At 36.6% G+C, this 25,531-nt stretch overlaps 2 long non-coding RNA genes across 5 annotated transcripts in view; one reads left to right on the top strand and one right to left on the bottom strand.

The window, feature by feature from the left end:
- Nucleotides 1–658: 658 nt before the first annotated feature.
- Nucleotides 659–25,446, bottom strand: LOC116662524. 4 transcript variants are annotated; one of them, XR_004318488.1, is made up of 4 exons: nt 24,422–25,446; nt 20,857–23,265; nt 2,514–2,596; nt 659–2,081 (listed from the first exon to the last, which is right to left on the bottom strand). It is a non-coding gene; the product is annotated as an uncharacterized LOC116662524 (long non-coding RNA). The 4 variants fall into 4 exon arrangements; XR_004318486.1 differs by lacking the exon at nt 24,422–25,446 and having other exon boundaries at nt 659–1,195; nt 1,926–2,081; nt 20,857–23,828; XR_004318487.1 differs by lacking the exon at nt 24,422–25,446 and having other exon boundaries at nt 20,857–20,953; nt 22,976–23,828.
- The window catches only part of LOC116662526, a 22,420-nt gene continuing 13,546 nt past the window's right edge, over nt 16,658–25,531 (top strand). The window contains exon 1 of the long non-coding RNA XR_004318489.1: nt 16,658–17,559. This is a non-coding gene — a long non-coding RNA (uncharacterized LOC116662526). The remainder of the gene's footprint in view (nt 17,560–25,531) is intronic.

Raw genomic sequence — 25,531 nt, 5'->3', positions numbered from 1 at the left:
CACAACATTCACTGATGTCAAAACTGAGTCATGTCAGGAATCAAAACATCCTTACTTCTGATTTGTCCAACTTTATTTAGTAAGTAGCCCCTCACACCTATATATAATATTCATGGTTTTGATGATTCGCATGCAGCCCAGCCCAGAAGTCCTGTACCTGCAGTGATTTATAACAACTGAGGCCTGGATTTGAATGAGATAGGCAGAGGTGCTGGTTGTGATCAAACACAGCCTGCAATCCCGCGTCTACAGCTCAAAGCAGTTTTCCCCTCTGTTCTTCACCTGAACTCACTATGGTAGATGGTAGTCATCGTTATTTAGGACGGAATGTAGCCTTGGCTAAAATCATAATGGTATCTGACACATAGTAGGAGTTAGATCTTTTCTGGATTGATGACTCACATCTCCATCTGCCATTTTCCTTCTTGCACAACTTTCCTGTACTTCTCTTCTATTTTTCCCTTGCATGAATTTCAGTTCAGTGCATTACACAGAATAATTATCTGTTAGTGTTTCCTAACAAACCAGTGTCTTCTTTCAATAAATATAAATACCAAGTGTTCCTGGATTCTGGAAAGTTCAAAATAAATATCATAAACACAAAATAAATAAAATCAATGGAATTTTAGAGGATAATTTTTCATTTTAATTTGAAAGATATAAATTTATTTTTATTGAATATAGTTGATTTATAATAAAAATTAATTTATTATAGTTTAAGATACAAATGTATTTTCCTCCTTTGTTCACATGGCATTAATGTAAGCACTGAGTTAGCTTGTTTGTCACAAGAATGCCTTCCCCAGGTTGTGCATAACATAGAGCAAGCTGGCCATGTAAACCAAACAAGTTTTGCTTGTTTAGAAACTTTAGAAACAGGAAAAAAAGTAAACTGAGGCACTGCACATGGTATATAACAACATATCACATATATTATAGCTCATAGAATACATTAGTATGTTGAATACTCTTTCAATTTTGCATGGCTCCCCTTGTCCCCTGCCCCAGCTTCCCCCCACCCCCCAAACAAATGCTGCAGTGCCCCATGAGGGTCATGTCCTCTCTCTTCAGCAAACTGTGAAGCAAGGTCTTGGAGGTGTACTAGCTAACATGTCCTGATATATGTCCAAAGGTACCATCTTCCTTTAATTACGAAAATTTCATACACTGCATTTCTGGTGATTGCTCCAACTTCCTATAATAACATGAAGATAAAGTTTCAGTAATAAGCAGCATGGGAAGTGCCTTTTCTGATTTGATTAGAAAAAAGACTATGTAACTCCTCTAGCTTGAGTGTGTTTTATTTTGTTCTCCAGAATTTTTAATTAGTTACTTTACAAGGCTGAGGTTTTGAAAGAGACATTTTGGCTGCAGTTGCCCTTCAAATTAATACTGAGATTTTGGAGGATGGCACCTTCTAAATTGTTTGCATAATTGCAAACAGAGCCTTTAAGTCTGGTACAGTCAGAATCAGGTCTGTCATAGTTTATCTTTGATATGTCATGTTGATGAAATACAAGTTTTAAAATGATGAATTCTGGATGAATGCTTCAGCTTGAAAGAGTCGAGAAGTAGTCTAGTATAAACTTAAATGGGTAAAGAGTAATACAAAAATACAGGTTAAGTGGAAATTTTTTAAACAAAGTCAGTGTGAGGATGTTGAGGAAAAACCTAGTTAACAGACTGCTGGCTTGATGATGATTCTCACTGAGGAAGAAGACAATGAGGAGAAAGCAGATGAAGAGAGTTGGCAGAAATGTTGTTCCTGTCACGGACTGGCCTCTAATAGGGAAACAGGATCCAGATGCTCTTGAGGAGGGAGTTAAATCTCTGGCACAAACATGGTCAGTTATCTGAGAATGAACAAGCTACCCCCAATCACAGACATGTATGTCAGGAAACCAACTCAAGAAAGAAAACTGCACCTTACAGCACAAGAGTGGAGTGCAGAGTGCACCTGGGGGCTCTGGGGGTCTCTCTCGGGCAGCCAGACGCGCCAGTGACCTTCCTCATCCGTGCCGGGAGAGTGTCTCTGTCTTACAATCCCCTTCTACTCTTCTCATTTTATTTCTTCTCTGAATCTAAAAAAATTTGGTAATTTTAAAGACTATTTTAAGAATATGTACTCATTTTTAATTCATTCAACACATTTCATTGAGCACCTACTGTGTGCCCAGCACTGTTCTAGAAGATGGTTCATCAATGAACCACTCAGAATAAAAAATCCTGCTAACATAGAATAGTGCAGTTTGAGAGATATTAAGTACATAAACATGTCTTCCTTTATACACACACACACGTATACCCACTTAGACGTATACGTGGATATGTATAGCATGGATACTGCAGTGTGGTAAAGCAGACCAGGAGTGTTGGGTAGATTTGCTATTTAAAAGAAGCAAGTGTGCCTGGAGCCGTTGAGGAACCTCGAGGAGACCAGGATGACAAGAAAAGAGTGACTGAAGGAGAGAGGAACAGAAGATTGAGTCTTTGTAGGGTTGTGGAAGCCTCACGTTTGCTCGGAAGTCACTGCAGAGACTCAGCGGTGGAGAGACGTGCTCAGGGTGATGTGATGTTGAGGGGATGGCTCTGGCTGCTGTGTTGAGGATCCATGGAAGGAGAAACAGGGGCAGAAAGAAGCAGGGAGAGCAATTAGGAGGCAAGTTAAAAGGCATCCTGTATAGCTTTCCTTTTTGAAATTGGAGTTTGTAGAACCATTTTTACAGAACTGAGAATGCATACACTGATCTTGCTGAATGGACAAGAGAGAGAGGAAAAATCACAAAACCACACTGGGTTCATCTGAAGTGGTGTGGAATTTTAAAGGAAAAAAAAATATTCCAGAAACAAAGGCGAACTGCTCAGGCTGAAAAGTTCAAAGGTCACTCAAGTTTGTATTTCACATCTTCAGCCTTTCAAGTAGATCAAAGGTATTTGTCTTTGTGTGACTGATTCATGGGGCTGCCAGATGACCACATATGGCGGGGTGGCCTCTGTTTTATGAGCCAGCCCTACCTGCTGTTCTCCTTAGGGGTTCTGACTTCCTATTTACCCTGCTGTCTTGTCCTGGCTACTCAGTGCAACACGGGGAGAAAAGGAAAACTTTGATTTGGGATTTGCAGAGGATGCTGCAAATTTTGAGTGATCAAACTAAGATTAACAGTGTTCTTTCGCTTCATTCACCAGAGATTACACAAAATTTTCCGGAGGAAAATGGTTCCAAGAAAATCACTGTGGGGTCTCAAGAAACTCTGGATTTGAAATGCCTTGGTCTGATGCCCAGCCAAGCATCCCTGCTAGTCTCAGCCCATGTAAATCTCAATCTCACTTCCCAGCAGGGCAGCCTAGACTCATTACCTGTGTTTGAAATTTGGAAAGATTCAGAAAAAATACAGAAAGGACGCCAGAGAGAGTTCTTATAGGATTCCTGTGACAGCGTTTATACATAGTGTTTGAGTTGCAAAGCACTATTTACTCATGAAAGTAGTTCACAGACAGCTTTAGCACCCCAAACTTTTTTTAAATTGAAGTGTACTTAGTTACAGTGAGTCAATTTCTGATGTCCAGCATGATTCAGTCGTACATGTATATACATATATTCATTTTCATGTTCTTTTTCATCATACATTACTACAAGATATTGAATATAGTTCCCTGTGCTATATGGAACAAATTTGGTTTTTATCTATTTTATATATAGTAGTTAATATTTGCAAATCTCCCACTCCCAATTAATCCCTTCCTGCCCTCTTCCCCCCAGTAACCATAAGATTGTTTACTATGTCTGTGAGTCTGATTCTGTTTGGTAGATGAGTTCATTAGTGTCTCCTTTTTTTCTTCTTCTAGATTCCACATATGAGTGATATCACATGGTATTTTTCTTTCTCTTTCTGGCTTACTTCACTTCGAATGACGATCTCCAGGTCCATCTATGTTGATGCAAATGGCATTGTTTTATTATTTTTTTATAGCTGAATAGTATTCTTTTGTATAAGTATACTACAACTTCTTTATCCAGTCATCTGTTGATGGGCATTTAGGTTGTTTCCATGTCTTGGCTATTGTATATAGTGCTGCTATGAACATTGGAGTGCATGTATCTTTTTGAATTAGAGGTCCCTCTAGATATATGCCCAGGAGTGGGATTGGTGGATCATATGGTAAGTCTATTTTCAGTTTGTTGAGGAATCTCCATACTGTTTTCCATAATGGATGCACTAAACTACATTCTCACCAAGTGTAGGAGGGTTCCCTTTTCTCCACATCCTCTCCAGCATTTATCGTTTGTGGACTTTTTAATGATGGACATTCTGACTGGTGTGAGGTGATACCTCACTGTAGTTTTGATTTGCATTTCGCTGATAATTAGCAATATTGAACTTCTTTTTCATGTGCCTATTGGCCATTTGTTATGTCTTCATTGGAAAATTGCTTGTTTAGGTCTTCTGCCCATTTTTGGATTGGGTTGTTTGTTTTTATTTTGTTACTAAGTTGTATGAGCTGTTTATTAAACCTTTGTCAATCACAGCATTTGCAAGTATCTTCTCCCATTCCATAGGTTGTCTTTTTTGTTTTGCTTATGGTTTCCTTTGCTGTGAAAAAGCCTGTAAGTTTAATTAGGTCCCATTTATTTATTTTTGCTTTTATTTTTATTGCTTGGGTAGACTGCCCTGGGAGAACATTGCTAAGATTTATGTCAGAGTATTTTTTGCTTATGTTTTCTTCTAGACTTATAGTGTCTTGTCTTATATTTAAGTCTTTGAGCCATTTTGAGTTTATTTTTGTGTATGGTGTGAAGGAGTGTTCTACCTTCACTGATTTACATGCTGCTGTCCAGTATTCCCAACTGTCTTTTCTCCATTGTATATTCTTGCCTCCTTTGTCAAAGTTTAATTGATTGTAATACTGTGGGTTTACTTCTGGGCTCTCCATTCTGTTCCATTGAGCCATATGTCTGTCTTTATGCCAATTCCACACTGTTTTGATTACTGTAGCTCTGTAGTAGTGTCTGAAGTCTGGTAGGGTTATTCCTCCAGCTTTCTTTATCTTCAGTATTGCTTTGGCAATTCTGGGTCTTTCATGATCCCATATCGATTTTAGGATTATTTGGGAAAAAAAATTTTAGGATTATTTGTTCTAGTTCTATGAAAAATGTCCTGGGTAATTTGATAGGGATCACATTAAATTTATATATTGCTTTGCGTAGTATGGCCATTTTAACAATATCAATTCTTCCAATCAAAGAGCATGGGATATCTTTCCATTTCTTTAAATCATCTTTAATTTACTTAATCAGTGTTCTGTAGTTATGCACGTATGGTTTTTTCACCTCCTGGGTCAGATTTATTCCTAAGTCTTTTATTGTTTTGGATGTGATTTTAAAGGGGATTGTTTATTTTTCTGATATTTCCTTGCTAGTGTAAAGAAATACAACTAATTTCTGTATGTTAATCTTGTATCCTGCTACCTTGCTGAATTCTTTTATCAGCTCTAATAGTTTTTGTGTGGGTAGTTTAGGATTTTCTATATATAGTGTTATGTCATTCACATGTAGTGATAATTTTAACTCTTCTCTTCCAATTTGGATCCCTTTTATTTATTTTTGTTGCCTGATTGCTGTGGCAAGGACTTCCAATACTATGTTGAACAGAAGTGTGAGAGTGGGCATCCTTGTCTTGTTCCAGATTTTTGAGAGAAGGCTTTAAACTTTTCACTGTTGAGTATTATGCTGGCTATGGGTTTGTCATAAATAGCTTTTATTATGTTGAGATATGTTCCCTCTGTACCCACTTTGGTAGGAGTTTTTATCATACATGGGTGTTGAATTTTATCAAATGCTATTTCTGCATCTATTGAGCTGATCATGTGATTTTTGTCCTTTCTTTTGTTGATATGGTGTATCACATTGATTTGCATATGTTGAACCATCCTTGTGTTCCTGGGATAAATCCAACTTGATCATGGTAATCTTTTTTATGCGTTAGCTTTTTTATGTGGTATTGGTTGTAATTTCTCCATTTTCCTTTCTTGTTTTGTTTAATTTGTGTCCTCCCTGTTTTCTTCCTGGTTATCCTGGCCAGAAGTTTGTTGATTTTGTTTCCTCTTTCAAGAAACCAGCGCTTTGGTTGATATCTCCTATTGTTTTTTAATCTCTAGTTTATTTCCTCCCTGATCTTTATTATTATTTCCTTCTGCTGACTTTAGGATTTGTTTGCTCTCCTTTTAAAAAAAATTTTTAGGTGGTAGGTTAGGTTGTTTATTTGAGATTATTCTTATTTTTTGAGGAAGGCCTTTATCACTATGAACTTCCCTCTTAGGACTGACTACTTTTGCTGCATCCCATGGATTTTGTGCGGTTGTGTTTTCATTGTCATTTGTGTCAAAGTATTTTTTTAATTTATTCTTTGATTTTATTGTTGACCTACTGGTTTTTTTGTTTAGTCTCCATGCAATTTTTTTTTCTCATTTATTTTTCTGTGGTTGATTTCTAGTTTGATGCCATTGTGGTCAGAAAGGATGCTTGAAATAATTTCTATCCTCTTAAATTTGTTGAGGCTTCTTTTATGCCTGAGTATGCAGTCTAACCTAGGGTTCCATGACCACTTGAAAAGAATGTATATTCTGTTTTGTGAGGATGTAATGTCCTAAAAATATCAATCAATCCAACTGTTCTTTTGTGTAATTTATCATTTCCATTGCCTTATTTATTTTCTGTTTGGAAGGTCTGTCCAATTATGTTAATGAGGTGGTAAATTCTCCTAGTATTATTTTGTTCCCATCAATTTCTTTTATGTCTGTTAGTATTTGTTTTATATATTGGGTGCATATGTGTTAATGAGTATAAGATCCTCATTTTATATTGCTCATTTGATCATTAGTGTCCTTCTGTATCTTTCTTTATGGCCTTTGTTTTAAAGTCTGTTTTGTCTGTTATGAGTATTGCTTCTACCACTTTCTTGTCATTTCCATTTGCATGAAATACCTTTTTCAATCCTCTCACTGTCAGTCTGTGTGTGTCCTTCATCCTAAAGTGGGTCTTTGTAGTCAGCATGTTGTAGGCTCTTGTTTCACTGACTGTTTCATTAATGACTATTCATTTAGTCCACTGACATTTATGATAATTATGGATAGATGTGTGTTTACTGTCATTTTGAACTTAGTTTTCCAATTGATTTGATACTTCTTCTTTGTTCCTTTTTCTTTTTTTCTTTCTGTGGTTTGAGAATTTTCTTTTGTATTAGCTTATATTCATTGCTGGTTCATCTTAGAGGTGTGGGTCCACAAAGGCAGCAGCTGAGCAAATCTGCCCCCTCTGCTGAGGCTCAGTCCCACCTGTGAAGTTGCAAGGCCCCTGGATATGGGTTCAGGTTTCAGTACTGCCTCCTCTAGGGAGCTGCGCACCAGCAATTGTGATGGCTATGACTGAGCCTTGCGTCTCTTAAGAGAATGTGCTAACAACGGTGCCAGGAAAGCCTTCTGGGCTAGTGGAGACAGAGGCTATGGCCTGGCTGTGTTGAGCCCCTCCCCACAACGGGAACCAGCAGTGTTGCTTTTTTATGGGGATCCCAGGCTGTTCTGTTATGCACATACTCCTAGCCACAGCCCACCACACACTCCAGCCTCCTAAGGCTGCCTCTGCACAGTAGGCACCAGCCTTCTCCCTGGGCTCATCACTGAGATCCAGCAGCCAGTCCCTGCCCACCCCCACAGACTTGCTTCTCGGGCTGGGGATCGCAGGGACTCTCTGTGCTGGCTTCTCTCAGTTGTTTTCCAAGTGGTTGCTGTTTTCTCCAAGGCTTGAAGGCTCCCTTTCTGTCCCTGCTGACCTCCTAGCTGGAGAGGAGGCACTGAAGTATGGGAGCACTTTTCCTCCCTGTAGGACAGGTCTCATACTGATTTCCTTTTTTTTTTTTTTTTTCTCTTGTCGGTTTTTGTGAAGAACCTTGTATTTTGAAGTAAGAGATACTCTGCCAAAGTTAAGTAGGTTTTCTGTGCTAATGGATGGATCCATAGATGTAATTTTAAGTGTACTCATGGGAGGGAGGGAGCTGTGCATCCTTCTACTCCACCATCTTGGCACTTCCCCCCAAACAAATTTTATATACTAGAAGTAAATATTAGAAAAGTACCTATGATAGTCCTTTTGTACTTTATTTCGTCTGAAAATTACATCATTCAGTCTACAGATTTTTCATTTAGTGAAGTATGTTTTCCACACATATTTTAGTATTTAAAAAGTTATGGAATGATGGACTTAAAAATCCAAAAAATTAGTGAATGATTGGAGATCTTTCCCCCACAAGTCATAATTTTGTAAAATCTTTGACTTCTTATTGATGTTATATTTATTTACAATTTTTAATAAAACATTTAATATCAACACTTTTAACTACAATGTGTTCATGGCATCTTGAGACTCTAGCCTTCTATCTTAGCTTTTCACCTAAAGTCAGTCTAGCATGCTGAATACCTACTGCCTGAATAATGTAGCAAATAGCTGAAATGAGTAACTCTCTGGGCACTTTTTGCTTATTATGAAACTTCTTGTACTTTGTTTTAATTTCCTAAGCATTTACCAAACTGCTCTTTCTTTCCTTTCATGCTGCTACTTCAGAGGAAATTCCCCTCCCTAAGTCATTTAAGATCATAGAAATCACTAGACTCATTCCATCCAAATTCAGCAATCCCTAGTTATGGCCAGCCTACTTAATACCTGACATACGCCCAGTGACTCTCCACATGGCCTCACAACACTGGTTTTGAAAGAGTACATGGAGGTACCTGCAATATCAACTCAGTTCAGTGAAAACAGGGTGAAGAGCAGTGCTGAACACAGGTGCCATGTCTCAAGAATACCCTAATAGTAAGAATACTCTAATAGTTTCTTGGCTTCTTACCATTAGCAGTTCTCATGATAAATAGACACTGAGAAATAAAAGTCAAGGACCTAAAGAAAAAGCTTCAGAATACCAAGCAAATTAAATTTAAAAACATAAAGGTGATTAGAAGGAGTGATAGAAATAGAAGGCGAAGTAGAGCCAAGTTACTAAATTAGATGTAAAAGTATGCTAAGATATAACAGAAAGAAATGAACATTGTGTCCCAGAAAAATCTAGTACAGAATAGTCAACACTGAATAAAGTCTTGACAAACTTACCAGACTTCAAGGATAACAGTAACTCTTTGGACACCAAATAATTTTTTTAAAAGGTCCTAAAGCAGGGCTGGGATTTTAAGTTTTTAAAATATGGGTGATCTCAGACTTCTCCAAGGCAACATTTAAGGATAGAATATTGTTTAAAAAAAAAAAAGTCTATAAAATGTTACAAGAAAAACAAAATAGTGTGACCCAAAAGTCTTAAACTTAGGTCTTCTTTAGGTATAAAGGCAAGAGACATATCAAGATTCAGGAAATACAGTATTTGTAAATGTTTCATAACAAAAATTCTTGTTCACAAAATCTAAACAGTTAAGGGATAAAATAAGAGTTCAGAAAAAATAAATCCCTGGTAGAAAAGAACCAAGGCCAAATACCACCTATAATTACAAACACAAAATAAAATTGTATAAATTTTAAAATATAGAGGAACATGACAGGTTTGGTAATGACTGGGAGGTGCTAAATGTGGTGAGGATGCTGAGAGAATGTTAAATGCACTTTCTTATCTTCCTTAAGAAACAAAATTTTGGTGTAAAAATATGTATCAAAATCTATCCCCTAAAAACAGGAATAAGACTGATTTTCTAAGGCTCATGCTGCACAAAAATGAAAATGACCATTCAGTAGATCACAAACAAATCTCACTGAATTCCAGAAAGTTACTGTTGACTTTTAATGTCTACTAATATCTAGTTTTGTTGGATAATGATAAAAAGTCTAACAATAACAAAAACAAGATACACACAAACCCCCAAATTTTGATATTTCACAATTTTGTTAAATCACTACTGAGTCAAAGAGGAAAACTTAAAACTTAAAATTACAGAATACCTAGAAATTAGAAGCAATAAAAGCATGTCAGAATTATGAGATATAGTTAAATCAGTGCTTAGAGAAAAAATTTATAACTATAAGCACCCAAGAAAGAATCAAAATAAATTAAACCAAAGTAAGAAGTTAAGAATTGAACAACCAAATACAACTTAGAAAAGGAAATTTAAAAATTTAGTAAGATATAAGCAAATTAATGCATTAGAAGACAGTGAAAAGTAGGGCTAATAAATAAATTTAAGACCTTAAAGATGTTACTTAACCATTTTGATGTATATACAATTTACTTCATATGAAAAATGATGACAAATAAAATGTCTTCCAAAGTTCCACTCAGAACTACATTTCTCTGTCTTTGAATCCATATCATCTTGTTTAAAAAACACTTGATAGTTCCTTATTTCCAATAATATAACGTTCAATTTCACTGGCTTATGATGCAAAACCTTCCACCACATTGCCCATGTTCCAAATACCAAAATTAATTGCCTCTACTCAAACCAATCCTCCAACTCTCTCTAGCGTGCTTTTTTCCCCTTTTAAAAATTCACTTTTTTAGAAATTTAGTTTACATACAGTAAACTTCACCCTTTTTAGATCTGTATTTTGATGAGGTTTTAAACATAGTCAGTCATATAACCATCACCAAAGTGGAGCTCTAGAACATTTCCATCATTTCCAACATTTTCATCATCAGAAAGTTCCCTGTGTCCTCTGAGATGAAAACTCTCCCCCAGCTCCCAAGATCTTGGCTACCACTGATCTGATTTCTGTCCCTACAATTTTGTCTTCTCTGTTCTTCCAAAGATGATTACATAAAATTTCCCAGAAGAAAATGGTTCCAAGAAAATGACTGTAGGGTAGGAAAATCTGGATTTGAAATGCCTTGGTCATATAAATTGAATTGTACATTTGTGGCTTCTTTTTTTTTTTTTTTTTTTTTTTTGGGTCTGGTTTCTTTTACCTAGCATTAATACTTTTGAAATTCATCCATATTGTTACACATTTCAGTAGTTCATTCCTTTTTAATAGCAGTTATTAGGCATCCAGATATTTACAGTTAGGAGGTATTAAAAACAAAGCTGCTAAAACATTTGTATATTATGTATATGTTTTGTAGACATGTTTTTATTTCTTTTGTGTAAACGTCTAGGATTGGGACTGCTGAGTCATATAGAAAATGTGCGTTTAAATTTATAGGACACAGTTAAATGTTTCCTAAGGTGTCTGCACTTTTTGCATACTCGACAGTAATGTATGAGTTCTAATAGCTTCACATTCACACCAGCAAGTGGACTTGTCTTTTTTTCCTCTCCACTCTAGTAGGTGTGTAGTGATGTTTCACTGCGGTTTTCAATTTGCATTTCCCTAATGATTGACGATGTTAAGCATGTTTGTATATACTTATTTGCCATTAATATCTTTTTCTACAGTGAAATATCATTTCAAACTTCTGCCCATTTTATTTTACCAAGCTCCTTATTATTGAGTTGTCAGAGTTCTTTGTATATTCTGACAGAAATCCTTGATCAGATATGACTTAGCCAATATTTTCTCATAGTCTATTGCTTTATAATTGTTACAAATTTATAACATGATTTATAATCATGTTTATGATTTATGCATCTCATTTAATAAATATTTGCTTGAACTTTGCTTCAGTTTTTACAGTTAGGTCAATGATCCTTTTTTAGTTTTTGTATATTAGTGAGGTATGGGTTAAGGTTCATTTTTTTTGCATTTGGATGTTTCATTTTTATAGCCAAACTTAATGAAAAAGCCATCCTTTCTATATATTTAATTACCTTGGTAACTTTATGAAAAGTTACTTCACTATATATGTGAAGCTTTCTTCCTGGACTGTTTATTTCATTGATCTAAATATTTATCTTATAAAACTGTCACACTTTCTTGCTTTCTATGAAGCCTTGAAATCAGATAACATGAGTCATCCAAAATTTTTCTTTTGCTAGACCTTTTGTGTCCTCATATACATCTAGAAAAAGTTTGTCAATTTCTACTAAAAAGACTAACAGACTGGGATCACACTGAATCTATAGGTCAAATAGGAGAGCCTGGCATCTTGACATTCACCTTCCAGTCATTTATGATGTATCATCCAATTATTTAGGTCTTCTTTAGTTTCCCTCATCAATGATTTATAGGTTTCCACACCTATTTTAGGATATTTGTCCACATGTATTTCATATTTTCATCCTATTGTGTCCTATTTAATGTCATGTTAAATGTAATTTAATACTAATTTCCAGTTGTTCATTTCTGCTATATAGAAATACACTTGAATTTTGAATACTAATCTTAATGTCCTGCAATGTTTCTAAACATTCTTATTAATTCTAACAGTTATATGCGGATTTGGGGAGGTTGCAGATAATTGTATCATCTGTGAATAGAGAGTTTTACTTACTCCTTTCCAATACTGATCCTATTCATTTCTTTCTCTTATGTAACTTCTGGTTAAGACTCCAGTGCAATGTTAAGTAGACATTGAGTAGGTGTTGAAAGTAGACATCCTTGACTTGTTCTCAGTTCTACGGTGAAAACAAAGTCCTTCACCATTAAGTATGACGTTAGCTGTTGGTTTTTCTGAGAGGCCTTTTATTGATTAAGGAAGTTCTTTTCTATTCCTAGTTGGCAGGAATAGATGATAGATCCTGTTAAATGCTTTGATTGCATGTATCAGGGTTCTCCAGAGACTGATTTGATGAATCTGTGTATCCATCCATTAGATGGAGACTGATCTCTGTCTCTCTCCCTCCCCCTCCCTCTATCTGTATCTGTCTTTCTGTCTGAGAGTGATTTATTTTAAGGAACTAGCTCATGTGTTTGTGAAAATGGGCAAGTCCAAAATCTGCAGGGTAGACCAGCGGTGGGAGACCCAGGGACGAGCTGGTGCTGCAGCTCACCTCCGAGGCGGCCTGCTGGTGGCATTCCCTCTTCTTAGGGGGGGCAATGCCTTTAACTGACTGGATGAGGCCTACCCACATTATGGAATGCAGTCTGCTTCAGTCTGCTTTATTCAGAGTCTGCTGATTTAAATATTATTCTCATCTAAAAAATACCTTCACAGAAATGAACAGTTTTTTACCAAGTATCTGGATACTATGGCCTAGCTAAGGTGCCACATAAAATTAATCATCACACTGCCTGTACTGGGAGGACTGCATGTGGTCTTTTTTTTTCTTTTCTATTTATTCCCTGTATGATGTATTACATTGACTGATATTTCAAACATTGAGCCATCATGGCATTCCTGGTATAAACTATCCTTGGTCATAATGTAGTATCCTTTCTGTACATTGCTAGATTTGATTTGCTAATATTTTTAAAGAGTTTGTATCTATTTTCATACTAGTTTCCTATTGCTGCTGTATCAACTTAGTGGCTTAAAACAATATAAAACTATTATCTTACCATCTGGAGATCAGAAGTCCAAACTAGGTCTTACCAGGCTAAAATCAAAGGGTCAGCAGGCCTGCATTCCCTCTGGAAGGATGAGGGTAAGTCTGTTGCCTTTTCCAGCTTCTGTTCATCCATGTTTTCCATCCAGTTAAAAAACTGAGTAAGTTACCATCTTGATTCTAGTTCTTGTTACTTTCTGATCATTCTAACATATAGGTCATCTCCAATTATCATTCTGTTAACTGCTTTATCACTTGAAAATAGGTTATTTTTCCTTCCTATTTTTTGTATCTTATGTTTTCTTTTTTCATTGAAACAGGGAAATTGTATGCAGAATCAAAAAAAAAAAAAAAAGATACTGAGGTAAATAATTTTTAAACCTAGAAATCGGCATGCTTCTTTTTTCCACCAGGCTATTGATATGAAGGGGTCAGTCCAGTTAGTAGTTAAGTGAGCTAGGTAAGCAAGGCATAGGTTTCTGTGCTGCTGCCATTACTGTCAGTACGCCACAAGTACACTGCTTCCAATTCCTTTAGTAGTTGCCTCTTATTATAGTACTTCAGGTGGGGTATGGTGTGCTGCAGTGTTTCGCTCCACCTTCATTTTTGGAAGTTTTTGCACTTGCAACAGAAGAGTCTTTTTCCATGCTCTTGTCCAAGGGTTGGCAAATTTTTTCTGTAAAGACAGTTAATAATGTGGCTTTTGAGGCTCCATATGATCTCTGTCTTACATTCTTTCATTTTATTTTATAATCCTTTAAAACTGGGAAAACTATTCTTAGCTCACAGGGCTTGCAAAAACAGTCTGCTAGCTGGGATTGGCACAGAGGCCTTAGTTTGCGAACCTCTCCTCTCACTCCTTCCCCATGGGTAGACCTGTTAATTGCTAGTTAGTCAGTGCTAGACTCACCATAGCAGCTGGGCAGGCTCTGTTTTGTTCTAGTTTTAATGTTAGCTATTAGTCCTTGAGCTACAAGACCTGGGGTCTTTGAGCTGGGCCCTTGGGGTGGGGCTTTCTCTGTGTTCTTGCCTCTTGATTCTTAAGGCAACCAAAGTCTACCTTGTATCTCTGGAGGTTTGAGGACAGAAGAGAGTTTAACTCCTTCCCTTTGCACCAGAAGAAATCTGCTTTGTATTATTACAGTCTTTGCCCAAGAGGTTCTCTTGTCTCTCCTCCAAAAGCAGAAGGGCTTTACTGGAAACAGTAGATTTTGTTTGCTGTCTGGTCCAAGAAGTGGCCCTCCCTAAGACACAGAGATACTTCATTTCTATCCCTTCTGCCATAATGGCCCTGAGGACAGCAGGGTTTTCTACCCCTTTCTCAGAAGCCTTTTACTTCTTCTGAGATGCTGATCCTGGGAAGATACCTCAACCTCGTGACAGGCGGTCACTTTCTGTATGTGGGAGTCAGTGAGCAGGTTCTGACCCATCTCCAGCTCTGTCTAGTATTTTTCAAGAGCACTCAGGGGTCTTGAAGGGGAGCTTCGGGAGCTCTCAGGTACTCTAAACTGATACACTAGCCCACACCTGGCCTTTAAAAGTTCATTAATATCTTAGCTGATTTCTTCTCACCACCTCTCTGGAGCCACCTCTTCCCTCTTTGTTCTTCCAAAGCTGACATAGTTCATGTTTCCTCTCCGTCTCAGAAGAACTTGTCCCTCTTTGGAACTCAGTTCCTTTCACTGTGTTGTAACCTCGGGTCTCTGCTGGGTTCAAAAAAAGTTACTATTTCTTAGATTATCTGGCTCTCTGTCATTGTTAGGGAAGGAGTGACTAACTCTATAGCTTTCTATGTCTTAAACAGAAGCAATCATAAAGCTTCCCTCGTGTGGGAGGAATGACTCTATTTAAGAACTCAAAGAATTTAAGCTGTGTTCCTTGACAACATTCTATTTTATATTTTAAAAATTGTTTCGCTGTATATAGATCTTATGCACGCGTGGAATATGAGCTTTTGAACGTCCATCATCCCACATATCCCCAGAGGATAAGAATTAACTAAATTTTAGCAGGAAAAAGATATCAATTCTGTTGGTTTTATGACTAAGCAGTTCTTGTGGGGTAACGAAGATGACCTGGTAAATTTGTTTAATGGAGGTGCAAATGTTTTTTAGAATGCTGATTAGAATAAGGTTGTTGTTGAATAATCCAGTATTTTACTTAATAGTAATTATTTATTATTATTACTCATTCCCTTTACAAACATTTTTTATTTTGTTATATGCATTGCTAAATCTAAATACTCTTAAGAGTTGAAAAACTACAGTCCAAGGGCCAAATCTGATACACAACTTAATTTTTTTACAACTCACAAGCTAAAAATTATTTTTACATTTTTAAATGGTTGTAAAAAAAAATGGGAGTTTTGAGACAGAGACCACACATGGCCTGCAAACCCTAAAATGTTTCCCATAGCCTTTTACAGAAAATGTGTGCTGTCCTTTGTGTCTAGAGGATACAGAATTGGGTATTGTATTGTCCCTGTCCTCAAGGCTCTCATTCTGGTCAAATCAGCCACACACATAAATAAGTTAAATGTGAATTAGCAAATAATGTGCTATGTGAAAAATACCAAATGTCATTCTATAAAGAAACAGAGGAGGGAATAACTAATTCCAGGCAGAAGCATCCAGGAAGCCTCTTTGGTGGAGACGGCATTTTAATAGGACAGTAAAATATAAGAAGAATTAATATATGCAGGAAATAAGCAATGGATACACAGGGTAACTGACTTTACAATGTATGGACTGGAAGATCATGTGATCCATTTATTTTTCCATTCTGAGTCATTAGCCTGGCCCCAATAACATTCATTTTCAAATGAGATTTATTTTAAAGTTTTTATACTTTGACTTGTTTAAAAAAATAAAAATAAAACACCTTTCAGAAATCTATATTTCTTCTCATGAAACCTATAAAAATAGCTTGTTTAACCTTTAGCTATTCTCTGTAAATAGTACTTTTTTAAGTTTAACATTTTTTATTGAGTTAGTCATTTTACAATGTTGTGTCAAATTCCAGTGTAGAGCACAAATTTTCAGTTATACATGAACATACATACATTCATTGTCACATTCTCTTCCGCTGTGAGCCATCACAAGATCCTGTATATATATTTCCCTGTGCTACATAGTACAATCTTGTTTATCTATGGGAAGGGACTGATTGGAATTTCAAATCGTAAATATTACTGTTGCCACGGGACTGAATGGTCTCTTAAACTGGGGCCTACGTGTTCCCTGGTGTTGCCCTCCCAGGGGCACAACCCATAGAAGCAGCATGATGTATGTACCTAGAACATTAATTTTACCACAGAGTTAGGACAGACTCTTTTCAGCTTTATTGTTGTGTTGTTAATGTCTTTGAGGTGTTTGTCACATACATACACAAAAATCAGCAGAATGCATATTCCATGTCAGGTAATTGGTTGCTTTTTTTAAATGAAAGCCCAAAGAACAGACTGTTTTAGTATGCTGGGACTAAATAAGAAATCTAGTATTTTTGTGATAATTAGAAACCCAGCATGCAGTTTACATCACTAGTTGGGAATGCTGCTGGGACAAGACCAGACTTTCCCAGTGTCACTGGCCCACGAGACTGATTCTTGTCTGTCCAAAGAAGTTGCAACATGGAAATTTGAAAAGAATTCTCATTGGCAGCTCACCCAGGCGTTCCCTTTGTTTTATAGACTAGTGTAATAGCCAGAAGCCACTGTTCTGCTTTTTGGCTTTTGATCACACCCACTCACACAGTCATTGGCTCTTCTGCCACAACTACTTTCAATAAAATGCTTTATGTAATGAGGACAGATTTCATGAGTTTAAAGGCTCCTCCCATGTACTTCCTTTTTATATTTGCCTGTTTCCTTGGTTGTTAAAGATTTTACTCTCTGTTTTCAGGAGGCTTATGAATTACCCAATCTGCTTTAAAAAAAAAAAAGAGGTGCTGAAGATGTATCTACAGAGGCAGACTGATGACTCAGCCAAGTTTCAGAGGAGGTAAGCTGCCCTCTGCTGGATGACCGTTAAGGACATGCAGGCTGCTATGAAGGAACCGTGCACAGCCCACAGGGTTGAAACCAGTGACTTCCCTAAAGGGCCATGGAGCAGTGGACCATATTGGATGGCTTCCTGGAACTGAATATTGGTGAGTTTCCTATTGCTGACCCTGAATCTCTCCACATGGCTCTCCATGCACTAAACTTTTCCTGCCTTTAACTTCTCATTTGCCTTCAGTCCATTCACCACCAGACTACGCAGCCTTCTGAGGTAAGGAGAATCCTTAGATCTTTCTTTTCCTAACTCTACTGATGCAAATCTAACACATGCTTCCCTCAGGTCTCCCTTTTTGATTCTAAAAATCCTGATCTGGATGTCAAAAAAAACAACACTGGGAGGTCTTTTAAATGCCAGTTTGTGTGTGTGTGTGTATATACATACGTACATACATATATATATTTATTGAAGTAGAGTAAGTCAGTTTACAGTGTGTCAATTTCTGGTGTACAGCATAATGCTTCATACATGAACATGCGTATATTCATCTTCATATTTTTTCATCGTAAGTTACTATGAGATATTGAATATAGCTCCCTGTGCTATATAGTATAAACTTGTTTTTTATCTGTTTTATGTATATTAGTGTCTGCAAATCTCAAACTCTCAATTTATCCCTCCCTACCCTCTTCCCCCCTGGTAAGCATAAGTTTATTTTCTATGTCTGAGTCTGTTTCTGTTTTATAAGTAAGTTCATCTTTTTTTCTTAGATACAACATATAAATGATATTATATGGTATTTCTCTTTCTCTTTCTGGCTTACTTCACTTGGAATGACAATCCATGTTGCTGCAAATGCCATTATTTTATTCTTTTTTATGGTTGAGTAGTATTTGATTGTATACAGATACCACAGCTTCTTTATCCAGCCATCTGTTGATGGACATTTAGGTTGTTTCCATGTCTTGACTACTGTATATAGTGCTGCTATCAACACTGGAGTGCATGTATCTTCTTGAATTAAGGTTCCCTCTGGATATATGCCCAGGATTGGGATTGCTGGATCATATGGTAAGTCTATTTTTAGTCTTTTGAGGAATCTCCATACTGTATTCCATAATGGCTGCACCAAACTACATTCCCACCAACAGTACAGGAGGGTTTCCTTTTCTCCACACCCTCTCCAGCATTTATCGTTTGTGGCCATTTGAATGATGGGCACTCTGCCTGGTGTGAGGTGATACCTTATTGTAGTTTTGATTTGCATGTCTGATAATTAGTGATATTGTGCATTTTTTCATGTGCCTATTGGCCATTTCTAAGTTTTCGTTGGAAAATTGCTTAAGTCTTCTGCCCATTTTTGGATTGGGTTGTTTTTTTTTTTATTATAAAGTTGTATGAGCTGTTTATATATTCTGGAATTAAGGCCTTGTCAGTCTCATCTTTTGCAAATGGGTTGTCTTTTTGTTTTGCTTATGGTTTCCTTTGCTGTGAAAAAGTTTGTATGTTTAATTAGGTCCCATTTCTTTATTTTTGCATTTTTGTTGCCTGGGTAGACTGCCCTAGGAGAACATTGCTAAGATTTATGTCAGAGAATGTTTTGCCCATGTTTTCTTCTAGGTTTATAGTGTCTTGTCTTATGTTTAAATCTTTAAGCCATTTTGAGTTTATTTTTGCGTATGGTGTGAGGGCATATTCTAACTTCACTGATTTACATGCAGCCGTCCAGGTTTCCCAACACCACTTGCCACCACTTGCTGAAGAGACTTGTCTTTACTCTCTTGTATGTTCTTGCCTCTGTTGTCAGATTAATTGACCAAAGTTTGTAGGCTTACTTTTGGGCTCTCTGTTCTGTTCCATTGATCCATATGTCTGTTTTTGTACGAATAGTATGCTGTTTTGATTATTGTGGCTCTGTAGTATTGCCTCAAGTCTGGGAGGGTTATTCCTCCAACTTCATTCTTTTTCTTCAGTATTTCTTTTGTGATTCCATATAAATTTTAGGATTATTTGTTCTAGTTCTGTGAAAAATGTTCTGGGTAATTTTATAGGGATTCCATTAAATCTGTAGATTGCTTTGTGTAGTATGGCCATTTTAACAATATTATTTCCTTAGTTGATGGTTTGTAGTTCTCCACATATTAGTCTTCATATAAGTCTTTTACTTCCTTGGTCAAATTAATACCCTAAGTATTTTATTTTTTTGGATGCAGTTTTAAAGGGGATTGTTTCTTTACTTAAAAGGGATCCAAACTGGAGAAGAGGTAAAATTGTCATTCAAGATTAACATACAGAAATCAGTAGCATTTCTTTATACTAAAAAAAAAAATAAAATGCCACTACTAAAAGAAAAAAAAACTTGCTTCTCTTGGAGGCAACATGGAATGCCTCTAGCTAACTAGGAAAGTCACAAACAAGCATTTGGGAAATAAAAAGCACAATGTTAATTATTTCAATCTATGATCTAGACAGACATGAATACAATTACATTTAGCTATGATTTCCACCATAGTAAGTACCACAATATCATAAAATAACCAAAAATGTTAGTTGTTATTATTATAGTGTCATTCTTGGTTTGTCTTTTAAAGGTAGTAATTCTTAATTATATTTTGAGATGAATGTATAAATTATTGCCTTAAAAAGAAAGTTTTAATTAAAAGCCTTAAAACTTTCCAGTTTATACAACATTATTTTAAAAAATGAAAAATCAAGGTATTGAGAATTCTTTCAAATGGGACATTTTCCCAGAGAGTCACAGTATGTATGACATTTAATAAAATTATAACACTACCCTGTAAGTGGTAAGTATTAGCAAAATAAAATATATTTTCACATTTATTTTGAGGTTTTTTACTATAGAGGAATAACAAACCTAAAACCTGGAAAACTTTTTACTAGAAAACTTTGACACAAAATGGTCTATATCACTTCCACAGCATAATTTAAAACCCAGTTAACACAATTTTAACACAATTTGGAGAATATTTTCCAAATTAAAACAAAAGAAGACTTTGCTGGGAGCAATTCAGCAAAAATAGGCAAATAAATATCTTTCAAAGTTAACTTCAAGGTCATTTTCAAAAATACTTTAAAAGATGAAGCTCATGTAACTGGAGAATATTTGATAGAGCCCGTTCTGTAGGCATGGCTAAGTCTATTTTGGATCAAAAAGAGGCAGCCAAGCTGAAAAAAGGTGCCTGTATCGAACTTAGGGAGTTGTAACCTGCATCAAGGGCGTCACTTACTGTGAATGACCCAGCAGCTACTGCAGCATTTACCAAGAATACTCACCTCAAACAATATGCCTCCTGATTTCCTCTGTGAGCTCAATGGGGTGGTAAAAATGGAAACTTTCAGTTAAAAAAAAAGGGGGGGGGGGAGAGGCAGTGATTTGAATATCATTTTGAAGAGAAAAAAAACAATAGAAGTGACTTTGAAAACTTACCACACAGACGAGCTCCAGCTTAATCTGGAAAACCGCAACTCACATGCTTAAGCAGGAGGACCATTATTTTCTGACCCTGGCTCCAGTGATTATTTTCCTCACAGAAAGGAAAATGAACACATTCAGTGAAAGGTCAACCTTTTGGATAAGATGAATTAATTCTTTTTTGTTCTCAGTGATAAAGGATGTTTTAACAAAATTGGCTTATCTAGAAGATACTTTTTCAAGGCTAAATAATTCAATCAATGATTGCAAGAAGACATTCTCAAGGTTGTTACTGCATATGACAAGATCAGTACAATTAAAATGAATGTTGAGAGCTGATCTAGGAGAATTGCTGTGTGGATGATGAGGCATTTGAGCACTTTAGTTCAATTAAAAGTAATGATGTTTACCATGTCTTTGTTAAAGATAAGAATAACATCATCATTCAGCTTTCTTCACTAAAGCGTCCTTTGATGAGTATATGCTAGAGATGGTAAAAGAGAACTCCCAGTGGAGCAGAGAAATTTCAGCCCTGTCGTATGGCTCCAATGTACCCACAACTCATGAAATTTCCAGCAATGGTTTGAATATACACTGTCTTGAACTGACTCTTTGGAAACATTAGGGACATTTTTATTGTAGCACCAGAAGATATTTCTGGCTCATGGAACCTCCCTCATTTCAGTCCATTTCATTTTTAAAATTCATAAAGTCAATCGCAACGGTATCTCATCTAACAACCAGGGAATATAGAAAACAGTATCTCTAAGTGTAACCAATGGCATGTAAACATAAAGTAAGCACAAGTATATTATTGAGCAGAATGCAAAATTCAAAAGAATCATTAAGATAAATATAAGAGCTATTAACTTGGTTGAGTCATCAAAAACACCCAGGACATATTTCCCTCCTGTTTTACACCTGCTTTGCCAAAAGCCTTGAGAAGTTTGGCATTATTTAACCATATGCAAATGTGTTTTCCACTAAGGCCTCCACCAGTGACCAGTGAGTGCTCTCTTAGTCAGTCTCCCCCATGAACAGTGTTTTTGAAATGAAATGTTGATGCTTAGAAAAATCAATGTTAGTTTTAAATGAATATTTAAAGTCAGAAGTTAATTAAAGACCATTGTGTATGTAGCCCAGTTTTGCTTAAAGCAAAAAGCATGGTTTGGTGATTCCTTTTGGCCAAGTTACTTAATCTGTCTGTGATCTATTTTTTCCTATCTATCTCAGATGAGAATAATGTAATCACTTCATAGGGTTGATTTTTTGAGATTGTGATTGCAGATGGAGTAAATTCATCCCAGAGTTGCAAGTGCTCCATACTGAGGTAGCTTGAAGAATTTGACATTAACAGGGAAGGCTGAGATTACTGAAATAGAAATGGACTTCAAGGGGACCATCAAACCATAAACATCCTGAGACAGTAGAGAGAACTAAAACGTAAAGCCTGTAATAAACGTGACATCAGTAATCATCAGGAACAGGTACCTACAGAGACGAGTCTGTGGAAAATTGAAAAGCTACTCAAAGACAGTCAAATCTTAACATCTGGGGGAATGTTAGTGAAGGGTAAATAGGAGTTGTTTGTATACTTATTGAAAATAAAAAAATCAGCCAGTGGCTGGCTTTTTACATCTTTTTTTTTTGCCACGTGACATGTGGCAGTCCATTTGAGGCCCTGCCTTGGGGTAACTTGAGAAAATCCCAAAGAAGAGTAAAACAGATGATCAGGGTTTAATATCATATATTACCAAGTTAATATACGTCCTATGAGGACCAGTGAAATATATCAGCATTGTTAAGTCTAGAGAAAAGGGGAACAGTTGTTATCTTCAAGCGTTGTCAGTGGCTGTATTACAGATTTACCAACCAGGTGATTTCTGTGTTCACAGAAAGCTCAAAAGCTGTAATGTATTTAAATAAATTTAGAGTTTTTGTCATTTAAAAAAAAACAAAAAACACGATCAAGCTTTCGAATACACTGCGGAACCTTTGTCTCTGATACCCAAGACAACAGTTCACCATCTTCCTGAGATGGTATGTTTGGTATTTTATTATGGCACCCCTGGCAAACCTAAAAAACACCAAAGACTGGGTGGGTGGCTTAAACAACAGAAATGTATTTCCTCACAGTTCTGGAAGCTAGACGTCGAAGACCAAGCTGTTGTTAGGTTTGGTTTCTTCTGAGGCCTCCCTCCTTGACTTGCAAGTGGCTGCCTTCTTGCCGTGTCCTCACGTGGCCTTTTCTCTGTGCACAGCTCCCTGGAAGCTTTTTGTGTGTCCAAATTTCCTCGTCTTAACAAAGACACCAGTCAGTTGGTTAGGGCCTGTCCTTTCCATCAGATCTGAGAGCATTCCTACAAGCAACAGCAAAGCAAAGTCCTTTTTGTACGTAAGTCATCCAGTGTTGGTTTCTGTTACCTACAAGAAGAAAAACATCCTGATAATACCAACCATATTAATAAGATTTCCAGACAGTTTGCATCTCTATATGACTCTCCTGCTGCCTTTTCAGTAAATCAACCCCCATTATGCCAACAGAGAATAGAGATGTCTTTGCAAAGCTAAAGAGCTTTCCAGACTGAGGCATTAGGATGAATGGAGATTTAACTACAAATGGCTACTTCTTTCTGCAACTGAAAATCAGCAAAACATTGAGAACTACAGTCCTCAGATGTGATTACATACCGAACTAGTTTATTCATATTTGCACTTGTATATGCATTGAATCTATTTGGAGCCCGTTGGTCCTTCATAAGCACATCCTGGGTCAGCTGTTGTCAAAACGTGGTCCCGGGAAACTCTTAAAAAAGCAGATTCTCTGTCCCCTCTCCCAGGACTACTCTATCAGCAGCTCTGGGGGTAGGACCCAGTCTGTGTTTTTTGGTTTCGTTTTAACAATCTGTGTGTTAGTAAACCCTCCAGGTGATTCTGTGGCTCACTGAAGTTAAAGTGCCTTGGGGCGAAGGAAAGGCTCAAGCTGGAAAGAATCCTAAAATGTTGGGTGATTATATTACGTAACATATACCAATAGTTTTATTTTAAATGTTCACAAGAAAAGCCACTGTAAGCCATCTCACTCCAGAGGTCTCTGTGCTTGTTGATACGTGATCAATATGTAATTCAATCATTTAGCAAATACTGCTGATTTATACTTTTCTACACACTCGAAGAGGCATCTTATGAATAAAGAGAATATACAATTTGAAAATGATAAATACCCTAGATAACTGAACATTTTTTTCTTTAGCTTCATATCAGCAAAAATAATAAGTGAGTTAAGTGGTTACATACACCTCTTTATCTCATGTAAAAACTATTAGTTTTAAAAGTAGCTTTAAAAATGTTAGGAATATAATGAAATGTTCAAGTGTCCTGACTGGAGGACTGTGCACCCATCAGATGCTGGATTAGATGAGCATCTCCCAAGAATTTCTCCAAAAAGTGGAAAAGCAAAGTGTATAATCCCTGGAACCAATGAACGTGTTACCATACGCAGAAAAGGGATTTTGCCAATGTGATTATGTTAAGGACACTGAGATAGGGAGATTCTCCTAGATGGGCCCTGCATACTCACCAGGTCCTTAAAAGTGGAAGAAGGACTCAGAAGAGAGTCAGAGGGAAATGTGACTGTGGAGGAAAGTTTGCCTTGATGTGGTGTGAGGAGGACTCAACTTGCTGTTGCTCATTTGAAGATGGAGAAAGGGGCCTATGCCAAGGAAAGTGGGTGGCCTCTAAAACCTGGAAAAGGCAAGGAAACAGTATTCCTGAGAGCCTCCAGGAAAAGTGCATCCTTATTGGCTCCTTGATTTTATCTAATAAGAACCATTTTTGGATTTCTGGCCTTTAGAACTGTATGATAATAACTTTGCATCATTTTAAGTCACTGGGTTTGTAGTGACTCATTACAGCAGCAGTAGAAAACTAGGACACATACCAGAGTATATCAGAATTATTAGTATTCTGTTTACATGTTGGGAGTAGGTAAAATCTTCTACAGTTGAAAGTGACTTACAGAACCAGCAGTTTGTTCCAAGAGAAAAAAAGATGAACTCTAGTAGCTTTAATTTTTTAAAAAATTTTCAGAGAATTAGGAGACCATGCAAGCCAAGTTTTGAAACTAACTTAAATTTAGGAAGTTATGAATTTTTAACAGCATGCAAATATTTTGAAATTTCACATCAGTTGTTGCTTAAAAATGGGACTAACTGCTCTGAAGACAGTCGTGTTACCAAATCTTCACATATAATTTTACAAACTTACATTTTCCAGTTTTTAAATAAACCAAAGCTGATCATTGACATTCTTGGACAATAAACCATACTCTATGTGTGTGTGAAGATGCAGCCTAGAAAGTTCATTTTGCACCTGCCCTTTTAAATTGTGTTGACTTCAGATGCAGTTTTGAAGATACTTTGTGAAAATGAAAATTACAGCAAGGACTGTTCTGTCTGGTTCCTTTGTTGGTTTGTGTATATATGTGTTTACTTACTGGACCTATCAACATTGTGACAGAATAAGTCTTTTCCCCAAAAGTGCTGCACCCTTATGACGGAGAAGAGATGTAAAGAATTTCTAGGAATTATCATTTGTGGACTTTTGAATGATGGCCATTCTGACTAGTGTGAGTTGATACCTCACTGTAGTTTGATTTGCATGTCTCGGATAATTAGTGATACTCAGCATT

Source organism: Camelus ferus, unplaced genomic scaffold, assembly GCF_009834535.1.
Source record: "Camelus ferus isolate YT-003-E unplaced genomic scaffold, BCGSAC_Cfer_1.0 contig299, whole genome shotgun sequence".
NCBI lineage: Eukaryota > Metazoa > Chordata > Mammalia > Artiodactyla > Camelidae > Camelus > Camelus ferus.
This window is presented reverse-complemented; position numbering and strand designations above follow the sequence as displayed.